Genomic DNA, 13398 nt, shown 5'->3' with positions numbered 1-13398 from the left:
TGCAGCACCATGGTTGAGAGTCTACGTCGGTACTTCATGCCCATGGTTGATCAACGAGGACGCCGGATCGGACTCCTGAAAATCTTTTTGTCCATTTCTAGCACCTATACTCCTTCCTCCAAATGCTTGTTAGCCCAACAGCTATTTTTCTTGCCTCACTAATGCACATGCACGCTCAATTTAGCTGAGCGTGCATGTGTACTGAAAAACACTATCAGACTAAAAAAATTATTCACATTGGATAATTACGGTATGTGCACACGTCAGGATTTTGTCAGGATTTTTCCTCAGGTTTTGTAGCCAAAACCAGGAGTGGGTGATAAATGCAGAAGTGGTGCATATGTTTCTATTATACTTTTCCTCTAATTGTTCCACTCCTGGTTTTGGCTACAAAACCTGAGGAAAAAGCCTGACAAAATCCTGACGTGTGCACATAGCCTGAATGTATTATCATGGAGGTTTTATTGTGGGGGGGGGAGGATATCCATCAATCATGACTGATGGTCATACATGTGCATGATCACAGCTTAATTTGCTGTCTATGGAAGTAGGTGAATTGGAGTGGTGGACACAGCTTAGCACCACCATTCCATTTAGCCAGGACCCAGAGACCACCTATAATATAATCAGTGGTCAGCCGACCCCACTGAACATAAGTGATAAATTAGGTTTGTGGAGCAGAAGGGAGTAAGATGCACCCAATCACTTCCGATGGTGGCTTATCTACCATGAGAACAAAAGATTGGGCATGTCAAAAACAAATATGCCTGACCCATTTTTTTAACAGTATCTGCAGAGAAAGAAAGAACAATTCCAAAACACAAGATCGTTGGTCATTCTCATCCCACCGAATTCAGCCTCAAAGCTTCTATAGAGCCAAGGATCATCCACGTATAAAACGGACCAATTGCAGATTCATAAGTGCATTTTAAAAGTTGTGTTCCCCTCTTAATTCTAGCACTTTCCAGACCGATTACAAAGCTAGTTTTGCAAATTGCAACCATAAAAATTAATTTACATAATTGTCCCATTCCAATGAGCACTTTAATTAAATTGTCAGCATTTTTAAAAGGTTTTGCTATATGGATGTGGCTCCTCTGTCATACTCTCGTTAAACTCAATCTTTTATTATTTTCGACTCCAAATTGAGGCTTTGTTCCAAGATCACGTCACTGTGGCATTTCTCAGATTGAAGCTCAATATTATTATTTTTTTTTTATTGGCAGCTTGTGCATTGAATAGTGTATCACCGGCCAGCACCCTTCACGAGCAGTGTTGGTGCGGTTGGGTGACTATTCTGTAATATCCCTAGACCTCCGCGTCATCTGGAGCCCACCCTGGATTCATGTACTCTGCAATGGTGCTCATCATACCTATGAATATAAAACATATTCTGCGACCATAAATCCTGTACAGTGGGGTCGGCTTCTTTATATTCCCATTGGAACATTGGTTTTACCACTGAAAGGTTAATTGCACTCATTAACTTTCCATATAATATATCTAACTATTGAATGGCAGTTTGTTTTAATCCAAACCTGTATTTACAATTAGGAACTGTAGGGCCAGTGCCTAAGGCGGCGCTTTGCGAATGGCGGTGTTACCTCCTCAATCTCTTGCCAGACCTCGTGCTACAGACTTGGTTCAGTAGAGCCATAGAAGGAGTGGATGTTGCATCCCTAATAATGGCATTTAAATATGGCAGCAGAATGTTGATCCTTATAGGGCTACTTGTACAAAAATAAAAGTATTTTTAAGTTAAAAATCGATGGGGGTCCAAAAACCAGCATCCCACTGAACAGCTCTTTTGCAGCTTCTGTTGTGGCCAGATGTGCAGAGCTGAAACATCCCAGCTTCATAAACTACGCAGCAGCTGTTTTCTGGTACTGAAGCCCAACTCCCGTTCATTTCAATAGGTGCTAAGTTGCAGTACCTGAGAATGGCCACTATGCCATGTATAGAGCTCTTCCGTTCAGGTGCATTAGGCATCATTCGCATGACAGTTTTTCTCACATACATGAAAAATGGACTGAGCGGCAGAGTTGCGGCAGAGTTGCGGAAGAGTTGCGGAAGAGTTGCGCTTTCAGTCTGCAGGAGCATGTTGCTCCCCAGACAAAATCGTTAATTTCTCAGGAATAATGCAATAGACCGAAAAATAGAGACAGGTATCAATGCAGTCAACTTCCATAGACCTATATAGCCAGTTAAAGGGGGTTAAACTTGCTTGCAGATTCACTTTATAAATCCCTGTGCTTGAGAACGAAAAACCGGATTACTTACCGGTAATGCTCTTTTATAGAGCCCACAACAGGACCCACAGAGAGGGGATCCACCCCTAGGAACAGGAAACCTACAGAGATAAAAGGGGGGGCCCCCTCGCTCATCACTTGCATTACAGAGAATGAGAGGAACCGCCACTGGGTTTTAGTTAATTTGCTCCATAAAAAAGTATATATACATATCTACAATCTTAAGTTATGTACAATCTACTATATACAATTGACCCCTCACCACCGGAATGCACCACACCACGCAACTATAGTTAAGGGAGGGAAGTGAGTGGGTGCTGTCGTGGGCTCTATAAAAGAGCATTACTGGTAAGTAATCGTTTTTTTCTCTTCGCCACGACAGCATCCACTGAGAGATTTTCAGAGAATCACCTGTCAAGAACTAATCTACCAAAGGCCAAATCAGTCAAAGAAGATAAATCTAGCCTATAGTGCCAATAGAATGTAGAAGGCAAAGACCAGGTTGCAGCCTTACATATAAGGTCTATCGGGACATCCGCTTTTTCAGCCCAGGAAGAAGATATGGCCCTTGCAGAGTGTGCTCTTCCTTTCGCCTTATATGCCAGTGAAATCGCATCTCTGAGCCAGCGAGACAGCAGATTTTTCGTGACCATGGATCCTTTCTTGTTACCCTGGAAAGATACAAAGAGGGGCCTGCTCTGCCTCCAGGGCCTAGTCCTATCCAAATAGGCTTAAACAGTTCTTTTTACATCCAAGTTGTGGAGTCTCTCCTCCTCTGGTGTTGAGGGATCATCAAAGGCAGGAAGATTTCTTGGGACCTATGGAATTTAGTAGTCATTTTGGGAAGATAGGATGGGTCTGTTTTTATGACTATTCTGTCAGGATATATTGACAAAAAGAGGAGGACCTATTGATAGAGCCTGGAGGTCACTCACTCTCCTAGCTGACACCAAGGCCACTGATAAGATGGTCTTCAATGAAACATTTCATCGAGGCTAAGAGGAGGGGCTCAAACGGGGTCTCTGTCAAGGCATCTAAGACTAAATTCAGATCCCATGGAGGAACCTGCGGTATTTGGACCGGGTCTGTACGCTGGCATGCTGATATATATCGAGATACCCATCTATTGCCTGCAACGTCAATTATAAAAGGCTCGCAGAGCTGAAATTTGAACTTTTAGAGTACTAACTGAAAGCCCTAATTCGTGTCCTTTCTGTAGGAACTGTAATATAGGAGATTTAGTTACTTCGGTAGATAGGTTTACATAATGAAACTGTAGAAATTTTTTTCCAGACTCTGGTGTAGATTTTTGTTGTGGACTCTTTCCTACTTTTTAAGAGGGTATTAATTAAACTATCAGAGAATCCTTTAAGTTTTAGTAGCTGCCTTTCAAATTCCATGCCGTGAGGTGCAGGCCTTTGACCTGAGGGTGGAAGAAAGGGCCTTGTGAGCAGGTCTCGAACCTCCGGGAGTATCCATGGATCGGAGATTGACATGGCTCTCAGCCATGAGAACCACAGCCTCTTGGGCCAAAACGGGGCTATTAAGATTACTCTTACTCCTTCCTTCCTTATCTTCCTGATGACTATTGGTAATAGCATCAAAGGCGGAAAGGCATAGGCCAAGTGAAATGTCCATGGGGTCTGCAAGGCGTCAAATATGTCCGGATTGTCCATCCTGTACAATGAAGCAAATCTTTCAACCTGCCAGTCGTCTCTCGTGACGAATAAGTCTATTTGTGGCAAGCCCCACATAACCGTTATTCTGAAAATTTGCCTACTGAGCACCCATTCCCCCTGGTGCAGGGTGTAGCGGCTGAGAAAATCTGCCCTGAAGTGGTCTATGCCTCTGACATGCAGGGCAGACAGGGACAAGAGGTGTTTTTCGTCTAGTTCCAGAATGTCTGCTGTGATGGACATGAGTGTTTGATCGCACACCTCCTTGGTGGTTTAGATAAGCTACTGAGGTGGTGTTGTCAGACAGAATTCTCGTATGAGATCCTAGTAGCTGCGGAAGAAAGTTAGATATGGCATGATATATAGCCTTTAACTCGCTCACATTTGAAGAGTCATCAGTCTCTGCCCTAGACCACCGACCTTGGACTATTTTGTCCCTGAAATGTGACCCCCACCCAAAGGGACTTGCCTCCGTAGTAATTATGTTTGAGGGGACTAGAACCCAAGGTACTCCTCCCGAGAGATTAATCAGGTTGAACCACCATTTAAGGGAGTTGACTACATCTGACGGCAGGGATAGTCTACCTTCCAAATGTCCCAGCAGTCTTCTATCCTGCTGCAAAGTGAATTTTTTAACTTCCTAGTATGAAGCTGAGCCCACTGAACTGCAGGAATACATGATACATTCGCTCAAGGACATGCTATTCTTATGCAGTGCCCCAGGGTCCTGGTCGTTGCAGTAATGTCATTCTCCTCTAAGTGGGAGTGATGTTACGTTTGGAGACAAAGGAGATCTCACTACCTGGTAACACTAACTTCATACTCCAGTCCACCAGGGGGAGCTAAGCTCCTATTTATTAGGGCACTCTTCACAATAAGGTAAAACTGGTGGTCTGGATAGAAAGATAGGGAGATGCTGGCTGAGCTTCGCTCAGGCAGCTGCTAGCTGAGCTCCGCTCAGGCAGCTGCTAGCTGAGCTCCGCTCAGTTATTTAGCCCCTGACAGGTGGGATCCTGTCAGAGGCCTAGACAGAAGGCCACAGAGCTGCGCCTGCCCCACGTGCGACAGCTTCTAGAAAGACACTGAAGGAGAACTGTCTTGTAGAGAGTGAGAAGAAGTCATAGCAAAAGGAGAGGAAACCAGAAGGAGTTCTGCCCTACACAGGCTGCCTCCTGAGGCGCAGGATCCCGGTAGCCGGAACACCGAGGGAGCAACAGTCCTTTATGCCTTGCTTCAGAGACCGTCAGGACAGCTAATTTCACGTTACCTGCCCGCCCTATACCCAGGAGGCAAGGTGGCATCCACGAGAGGCTGGGGCATGATAGAGTCCCTGTAAAAAGCCTCACGCCACCGGTCATACGGGTTTGTCCTATCCATCCGGGGGACAGAGAGAGACAACATCTAGAACATCTACTACAGTTGTGAGGACCTTATGAGAGGCTCAGCAGTAAGGTACTACAACACCTAGGCGCTAGAAGAAGGCTACTGATTTCCACCTGGATAAGGGGACTCTGGATTTGCCTCCAAACCGGCCGGACTCTGCCTGCCCTGTGATCTGGTGCTCTGGACTGTGGATGCTGAAGCCTACAGTAAAAAGGTAAAGAGACTGCAACCTTGTATCCTCGTTCTTCACTGCGCCTTTCACCATCCACCATCTACACACTGGGAAGCCCTGGGGACATACTTCACCTGTGGGAAGGTATACCATCTAGCTGCCATAACATCACCCCAGCGGACCCCTTAAAGCAGCGTCGGTCATCCTGACCGAATACCACAGGTGGCGTCACGAACACTTCCCCTTTTAAGACCTTTCCCCTTATTTCAACGGACCTCCCGAGGGCCACGGACCGAGTCAGCCACCGTGACATCCCCCTTGAGAACCGAAAGGCCCGGTACCGAGTACCCCATAGCCCTTTGGGGTGCTCCACTTAATTATAGATAACCTTTTCGATTCTGATAGACATTTTTGGTTTACAGAGTCCAGATGAAGGCCTAGGAACATCTGGCAGGTTACAGGGCGTAGTCTGGATTTTTCACAGTTGATCAACCAGCCTAGAGTCTGTAAGGAAGAGATTATTTCCACCAGTCTGTTCACATTGGAGGGGGGAATTTCCTACTATGAGAAGGTCATCGAGGTACGGAACAACCAGGGTGTCTAACCCATAAATGAGACATTACCTCCAACATCAATTTGGTAAAACACGGGGTGCCATAGACAACCCAAAGGGCATCGCCATGAATTGTAGATGATGGAAATGACCCCCCAATGTGACTGCTACTCAGAGAAAACGCTGATGTGAAATATGTATAGGGAGATGGTAATACTCATTTAAGATCTAACACAGCCATATAACATTCGGGAAATAAAATTTTTAAGGCTGAACGTATAGTCTCCATTTTGAAGGTTTTTGATCTTAAAAAGGTATTTCGTTTTCTCAGAATAATTATGGTTCTAAAAGAACCATCAGGTTTGGGGACCAGAAATAAGGGGGAGTAAAAAGCTAGTGATGAGCGAATATACTCGAGATTACCCGAGCACGCTCGGGTGACCTCCGAGTGTTTTTTAGTGCTCGGAGATTTAGTTTTCCTCACCTCAGCTGAATGATTTACATCTCTTAGCCAGCTTGATTACATGTGGGGATTCCTGAGCAACCAGGCAACCCCCACATGTACTTATGCTGGCTAACAGAAGTAAATCATTCAGCTGCGGCAATGAAAACAATCTCCGAGCACTAAAAAATACTCGGAGGTCACCTGAGCATGCTCGAGAAATCTCGAGTAACGAGTATATTCGCTCACCAAAGCGGCTTGTCAGTAAACTACAGGGTGTGGGGATGAAGGCACAGGTTGAGGTGTGGAACAAGCCGACTTCTTATCCTTTCCAGCCTTATCCGTGGAATCACTCTTTAGAGTGTCCACTTGCACTTTTCTTGCTACTGCCACGAGCAGACAACATTAGCTCCTCCAGTGGGCGCGAAACAGGGTAATTTGGGGATGACATTGTAGCGCACCAACAAATCCACTGGTCTGTACTTATATAGCACTGGATATTAGAGGCAATTTCTCCTTTTTTATTTGTCTCCCGGAAGTAATCCTCACTTCCGGGACCTGTGCATTATTGTCGATATTGCGGCCGCTGTGAATCGCGTCACCTCATTCCCACACAGCCCCAGAAGTATACCCAACCACTTCCAGGGCGCTCTGGTGATCGCGCATGCGTATGGCCTACTCACCGCCACGTCCCCCAACTGCAGTGCCCGCATCCCAGACTGGAGACCGCCACTACTGCAGCCTTTCAGGTAGGGCACTTACATCACGCCCGCTTACCTCCTGCTTCTATTAGGGGTACCGCCAACGGGAGAACCGTGCCCCTTGGAATAGAAACCTCAGGTGGCACTGCTGTAGTATGAGCCAGGATGGGCTCGGATATCACTCCGCTCAGAGGAGGAGGGAGCTATAAAAGACCATTCCCCCAACCCTGGCACTGGAGCCCCTGCCGCTGTATAAGAACGCGCACAGACAGCGATCCAGCCCAGGCATCCTCCTCTTAGTCAAATCTTCAGAGTACAATCTCTGCAGGTTCCCTTCTAGGAAGAGGAAACCAACTGAGGAGCGAGTGGGGCCCGCCCCTTTTATCTCTGTAGGTTTCCTGTTCCTAGGGGTGGATCCCTTCTCTCAGTGGGTGCTGTCGTGGCGAAGAGAAAAAAAGGATTTTTAACATGAAATATATTGCAAAGTTACTTGTTTTTATGCGCACTTTTCAATTTTTAAAAATAGATTAAAAACCCATTTAAATGCAGTGAAGACTCCTCCTCTGAGAATCTAGGACTATAATACAAGTTATCATTCAGGTTTCACAATGTATAATCAGCGCAGAAGCCATTTACGGCAATGTTAAGGCAAACTTATTTTTCCTTTTCTTCTATTAGCTACCACCATCGCCAGTGACCCAGCACTTCCAGTACAGGAGGATATGTACTGGTGCACAATAGCTAAAAGCATACAGCAGCATTATAACCTAATCATCCCGGCAGAGTATGGGGGGGGGGTGATTGTTTGCCCCTCAGCCTCCCTGATAAATGTTCCTGCCTTTAACATTATAAAAACGAAAAAAAAAAAGAAATGAGTGGGTAAAAAATTATTGGGATATTCAGATAATGGCGAATACGGCTTCCAGTGTCTTTTTAGACATTGACGTGGATGCTAAAAGGAAATCCATTTTCTATTTTCATACATAGAGATGGACAATACGTTAAAAGCCTATACCGTTTCATCCCTCATCCACAGGTACCTGGATTATTACTGGTACAATGGGAACAAAACCCTTTAACCAGCACTGCCTTTAGTTTCAGGTAATTTACAGGGAGTAACAACTTGTTGGGTTGGCTTCTTTAGAAAACATTGCAGCTGCCTCGACTACAAAGGGGACGTAGGAAAACGGAGATTAAAATCAGCACTACAGATGTTAGTTTGGCTTGGAGTTGCAATACCACAAGCAGCCAATGGACAGGAGTGGCGCGGTTTCTACGAGGGAAAGGAGCAGACATTTTTGTCACTTTAAAATCAGAGGTGGGCAATTTGAATCACATAGGAGACGCCAGGACTGCTGTATAACCATCACATAGGAGACGCTGGGACTGCTGTATAACCATCACAGACGCTGGGACTGCTGTATAACCATTACATAGGAGATGCGGGGACTGCTGTATAACCATCACATAGGAGACGCCAGGACTGCTGTATAACCATCACATAGGAGACGCCAGGACTGCTTTATAACCATCACATAGGAGACGCCAGGACTGCTGTATAACCATCACATAGGAGACGCCAGGACTGCTGTATAACCATCACATAGGAGACGCCAGGACTGCTTTATAACCATCACATATACGCCGGGACTGCTGTATAACCATCACATAGGAGACGCCAAGACTGCTGTATAACCATCACATAGGAGACGCCAAGACTGCTGTATAACCATCACATAGGAGACGCCAGGACTGCTGTATAACCATCACATAGAAGACGCCGGGGCTGCTGTATAACCATCACATAGGAGACATAGGGGCTGCTGTATAACCATCACATAGACATAAGAGCTGCTGTATATGCATAACATAGGAGATGCAGGGACTGCTGTATATACGTAACATGAGAGGCTGGGGTCTAATATATCGCTGAGGAGGGCTCGGGCATAGACATCAATGGGGAGGGCATAGACATCACTGCTGAGTATATACATCATTGGGACGCTGGTGGCATGGACAACACTGGGCAGGGCTGGGAGGCATAGACATCACTGGGGAGCATATCCATAACTGGGCAGGCTGGCAGGAGGCTGCTGGCCTCCATCTGTGGGATGGGAGTGCATCGCGCTCTAACTACACCCACAAAGTACATCCTCAGTAGCAAATGGAGGGCCAGCAGCCGGCAATACATGACTGCCGGTCAGAGCACTGCGGTCCCTGTGAATCTGCCTAGGGGTCACAGAAAAGGGTCATTGTGGCCAGGAGGTTCCCCAGCCTGTTTTAATTGAAGTTGAAGGACCATTACCCAATAGTAACATTAATGTTGACCCCTAAGGTCCCAGTTGTTTCTGATGCCAGCCACATAATAATGCCGGAATAATCGATCTTTATCACAGCCATTCTGCAGTGCCCACATAACCACCATGCCAGATGTAAACACTCGATGGTCCTTACTGAAATCCTCACTTGCCATTGCAAGTCAGACACGGGATACAGCTGGGCACAGGAGACTTGCACTTTGTACCCTGAACCAAAAATTAATGAAACTGAGCTGATCATTAACCCCTTCCCGACCTTTGACGCAGCGTATGAGTCATGAAAACCTGTGCCAATCCGACCTGTGACGCAGCATATGCGTCATGGTCGGATCGCGCTCCTGCAGGCAGGGTGAAAGGGTTAACTGTAATTTCACCCGACCTGCAGGGACAGGGGGAGTGGTACTTGAGCCCAGGGGGGGAGGCTTTGCCCCCCCCGTGGATACGATCGCTCTGATTGGCTGTTGAAAGTGACGTTTCACTTTCAATCAGAGCGATAGTAATATTTCACCAATGAAAATTGGTGAAATATTACAATCCAGACATGGCCGATGCTGCAATAGCATCAGCCATAGCTGGAGATCGCGATCTGCCCCCCGCCACCGATCTCCCCTCCGTCCTGTCATCTGCTGTCCTCCGCTCCCCCCGTCCTCCTGTCCGCTCTCCGATCCCACTCCCTCATACTTACTGACCTCAGGTGTCCCTCCCGGTGTCCGTCCGTCTGCTCCATGGGCGCCGCCATTTTCCAAAATGGTGGGCGCATGCGCAGTGCGCCCGCCGAATCTGCCGGCCGGCAGATTCGTTCCAGGTACATTTTGATCGCTGTGATAGGTTCTATCACAGCGATCAAAATAAAAAAAAAATTAATAAAACCCGCTTTATCATCTCCATAGGTAGGGACAATAATAAAATAAAGAATAATTATTTACTTTTATTTTTCCACTAGGGTTAGGGCTAGGGCTAGAATTAGCCTATGTGCACACGGTGCGGATTTGGCTGCGGATCCGCAGCGGATTGGCTGCTGCGGATTCGTAGCAGTTTTCCATCACGTTTACAGTACCATGTAAACCTATGGAAAACCAAATCCGCAGTGCCCATGGTGCGGAAAATACCATGCGGAAATGCTGCGTTGTATTTTCTGCACTCAATTCTTTGTGTGGATTCCGCAGCGTTTTACACCTGTTCCTCAATAGGAATCCGCAGGTGAAATCCACACATAAAACACTGGAAATCCGTGTTAAATCCGCAGGTAAAACGCAGTGCGCTTTACCTGCGGATTTTTCAAAAACTGTGCGGAAAAATCCTCACATGAATCCGCAACGTGGGCAATAGCCGTAGGATTAGGGTTGGAAATAGGGTTAAGATGAGGGTGTGTTGGGGTTAGGGTTTGGCTTGTGGTTAGGGTTAGGGGTGTGTTGGGGCTAGTGTTGGAGTTAGAATTTAGGGGTTTCCACTGTTTAGGCACATCAGGGGTCTCCAAACGCGACATGGCGCCACCATTGATTTTCAGCCAATCTTGCGTTCAAAAAGTCAAATGGTGCTCCCTCCCTTCCAAGCCCCAACGTGGACCCAAACAGTGGTTTACCCAAACATATGGGTTATCGACGTACTCAGGAAAAATTGCACAACAACTTTGGGGGTCTAATTTCTCCTGTTACCCTTGGGAAAATAAAAAATGGGGGTCTAAAAACTTATTTTTGTGGAAAAAAAGATTTTTTATTTTCACGGCTCTGCGTTATAAATTTCTGTGAAGCACTTGGGGGATCAAAGTGCTCACCACACATCTAGATAAGTTCCTTGGGGGGGTCTAGTTTCCAAAATGGGGTAACTTGTGGGGGGTTTCTACTGTTTAGGCACATCAGGGGCTCTGCAAACGCAACGTGATGCCCGCAGACCATTCCATCAAAGTCTGCATTCCAAAACGTCACTGCTTCCCTTCTGAGCCCCAATGTGTCCTAACAGTGGTTTACCCCCACATATGGGGTATCAGCGTACTCAGGACAAACTGGGCAACAAATATTGGGGTCCAATTTCTCCTGTTACTCTTGTGAAAATAAAAAATTGCTTGCTAAAAAATAATTTTTGAGGAAAGAAAAAGGGAATTAGACCTACCGGTAATTCGGTTTCCAGGTAGTCCCTCAGGTAAGCACAATGGAGGACGTCCTTCCTTTGACCTATAGCGGGACAGGATTATAGAGAGGTTAAAAGGACCCTCCCACCTCCACCCTCCAGTGTTTTTTCAAAGTACCACAGAAGGATGGAAATAAATGGTCTAAACATGCCCTTACAAACACGTGTGTTATAATCCATTTAACGGCTTCATCTTAATTTTGAGCCATGGTGACTCAAAGGACGAACGATCTGCCGGTAGATTAATCCCGTACAAGCCTAAAAAGAGAAACATAAGGGAGGGAACTAAGGGTGCTGTCCTGAGGGACTACCTGGAAACCGAATTACCGGTAGGTCTAATTCCCTTTTTCCATTACGTCCCTCAGGACAGCACAATGGAGAATACCAAAGAAACTCTCCCAGGGTGGGTACAGAAGCCCAGGAATCAAAGTCCCAGGCTAAAACCAGACTAGATGTATAAATGATCTGAAAGTTCAGAAAAACCATAGATATCTAAAGAGATCCGCAAAGAAAATCACCGTAGTGAGTGTCTGATATACATCTATAATGGCCAATTTCAGTATGAATGTGGTAAATGAAATAAGCATCAGAAACAGAGGGAAATTCACCCATTGTACTCCAATACCAATAATGAACCACAGCAAGTTATTTATTGTGATAGATACTTATAGACAGCGCAGCCCCAGAATATGGTTAGAGAACCTTACTGCCCAGCAAAATATGGTGAAAGTCACAGCCACCACACAATGAGGACTGTACCGACCAATAATAAGCTGCATGTGCTTATAACAGGACTGTTCCTTCATCGGACCTTCTGGGCTCAGGTTAAGCCTTGGTTACAGACCAGCTTACCGTACTACAAGGAGACCTGCAGGACAGAGGTCCTGGACTGCGGAAAGATCAAACCAATAACAGTTAGTACATGGATAATGGCAGAGCATTGGGTGTACGCACATTACTCATCCAGGAGATCACGTCTATTCCAAATCCTTAGATGTCTAATCCCAAGTAAGGGTTGGATATTATTGAAACTAAGGGATCCACCATCTATTAGAAGCGCTGAAAGAGAAACGTGGATCATCACTCCTGTTTTCCTTGATGTTAGTCACAGGGAGTCCGGACTCTGAATCAATGAATGTGGTGGTGCTATTAAAAATCTTCCGACACTTGAAATTATTCGAAACTGCATTTATACGAGTCATTAGTCCAGACATTATAAGTATGTCGACTATTTGTCCATATATGCATATACGCACATACATATCCCAAGAGGCAATCTTCTCAGGGATCTTTATACACTCAGACTGCCATTGTGGGAGTAACCATATTCCATGGCTAGAGAAAAGTAGGTTTCTTCCCCATTACGGAGGGAGATTATCTACTGTGAGGCAGTGAGACTATGGGGTCTTAACAGTAAGAGCCCTGGACACAGTTTCATTTATCTTAGGAGCCGTGACTGCTGTCAGAGCCGTGAGTATGGGATCCTCTGCCACACGACAGTACTGCTGCTTCACCACAAGGTACAGAAGGCAGTGCGGATGTCTCTGGTAAACATAACGCAACAGACTTATGGGACAAGAATCTGTCTGATTGACGAATGTAGAGTTTGGGAAGGATCAATAACAATAAACTTTATATAAAGTCAACATATTCCGCAGCGCTTTACAGCTAGACAGTTTCAAACGCAACAGTCATAAGTAACCACCATATAATAATTAAAGCAAAATAAAACGACCCTGCTCGTGAGAGTTCAATCTACAATGAGGCGGGGAAGATA

General features: G+C 45.8%; 1 protein-coding gene across 1 annotated transcript in view; it reads right to left on the bottom strand.

Moving 5' to 3' along the window:
- Nucleotides 1-13398, bottom strand: part of LOC143807261 (DNA topoisomerase 1-like) — a 102508-nt gene that overhangs the window by 72727 nt on the left and 16383 nt on the right. The gene's annotated exons all lie outside the window — the stretch shown is intronic.

This window comes from Ranitomeya variabilis, chromosome 2 (assembly GCF_051348905.1).
Source record: "Ranitomeya variabilis isolate aRanVar5 chromosome 2, aRanVar5.hap1, whole genome shotgun sequence".
Classification (NCBI taxonomy): Eukaryota; Metazoa; Chordata; class Amphibia; order Anura; family Dendrobatidae; genus Ranitomeya; species Ranitomeya variabilis.
Note: the sequence above shows the minus strand (reverse complement) of the source record. Positions and strands in the feature narration are given on the sequence as shown.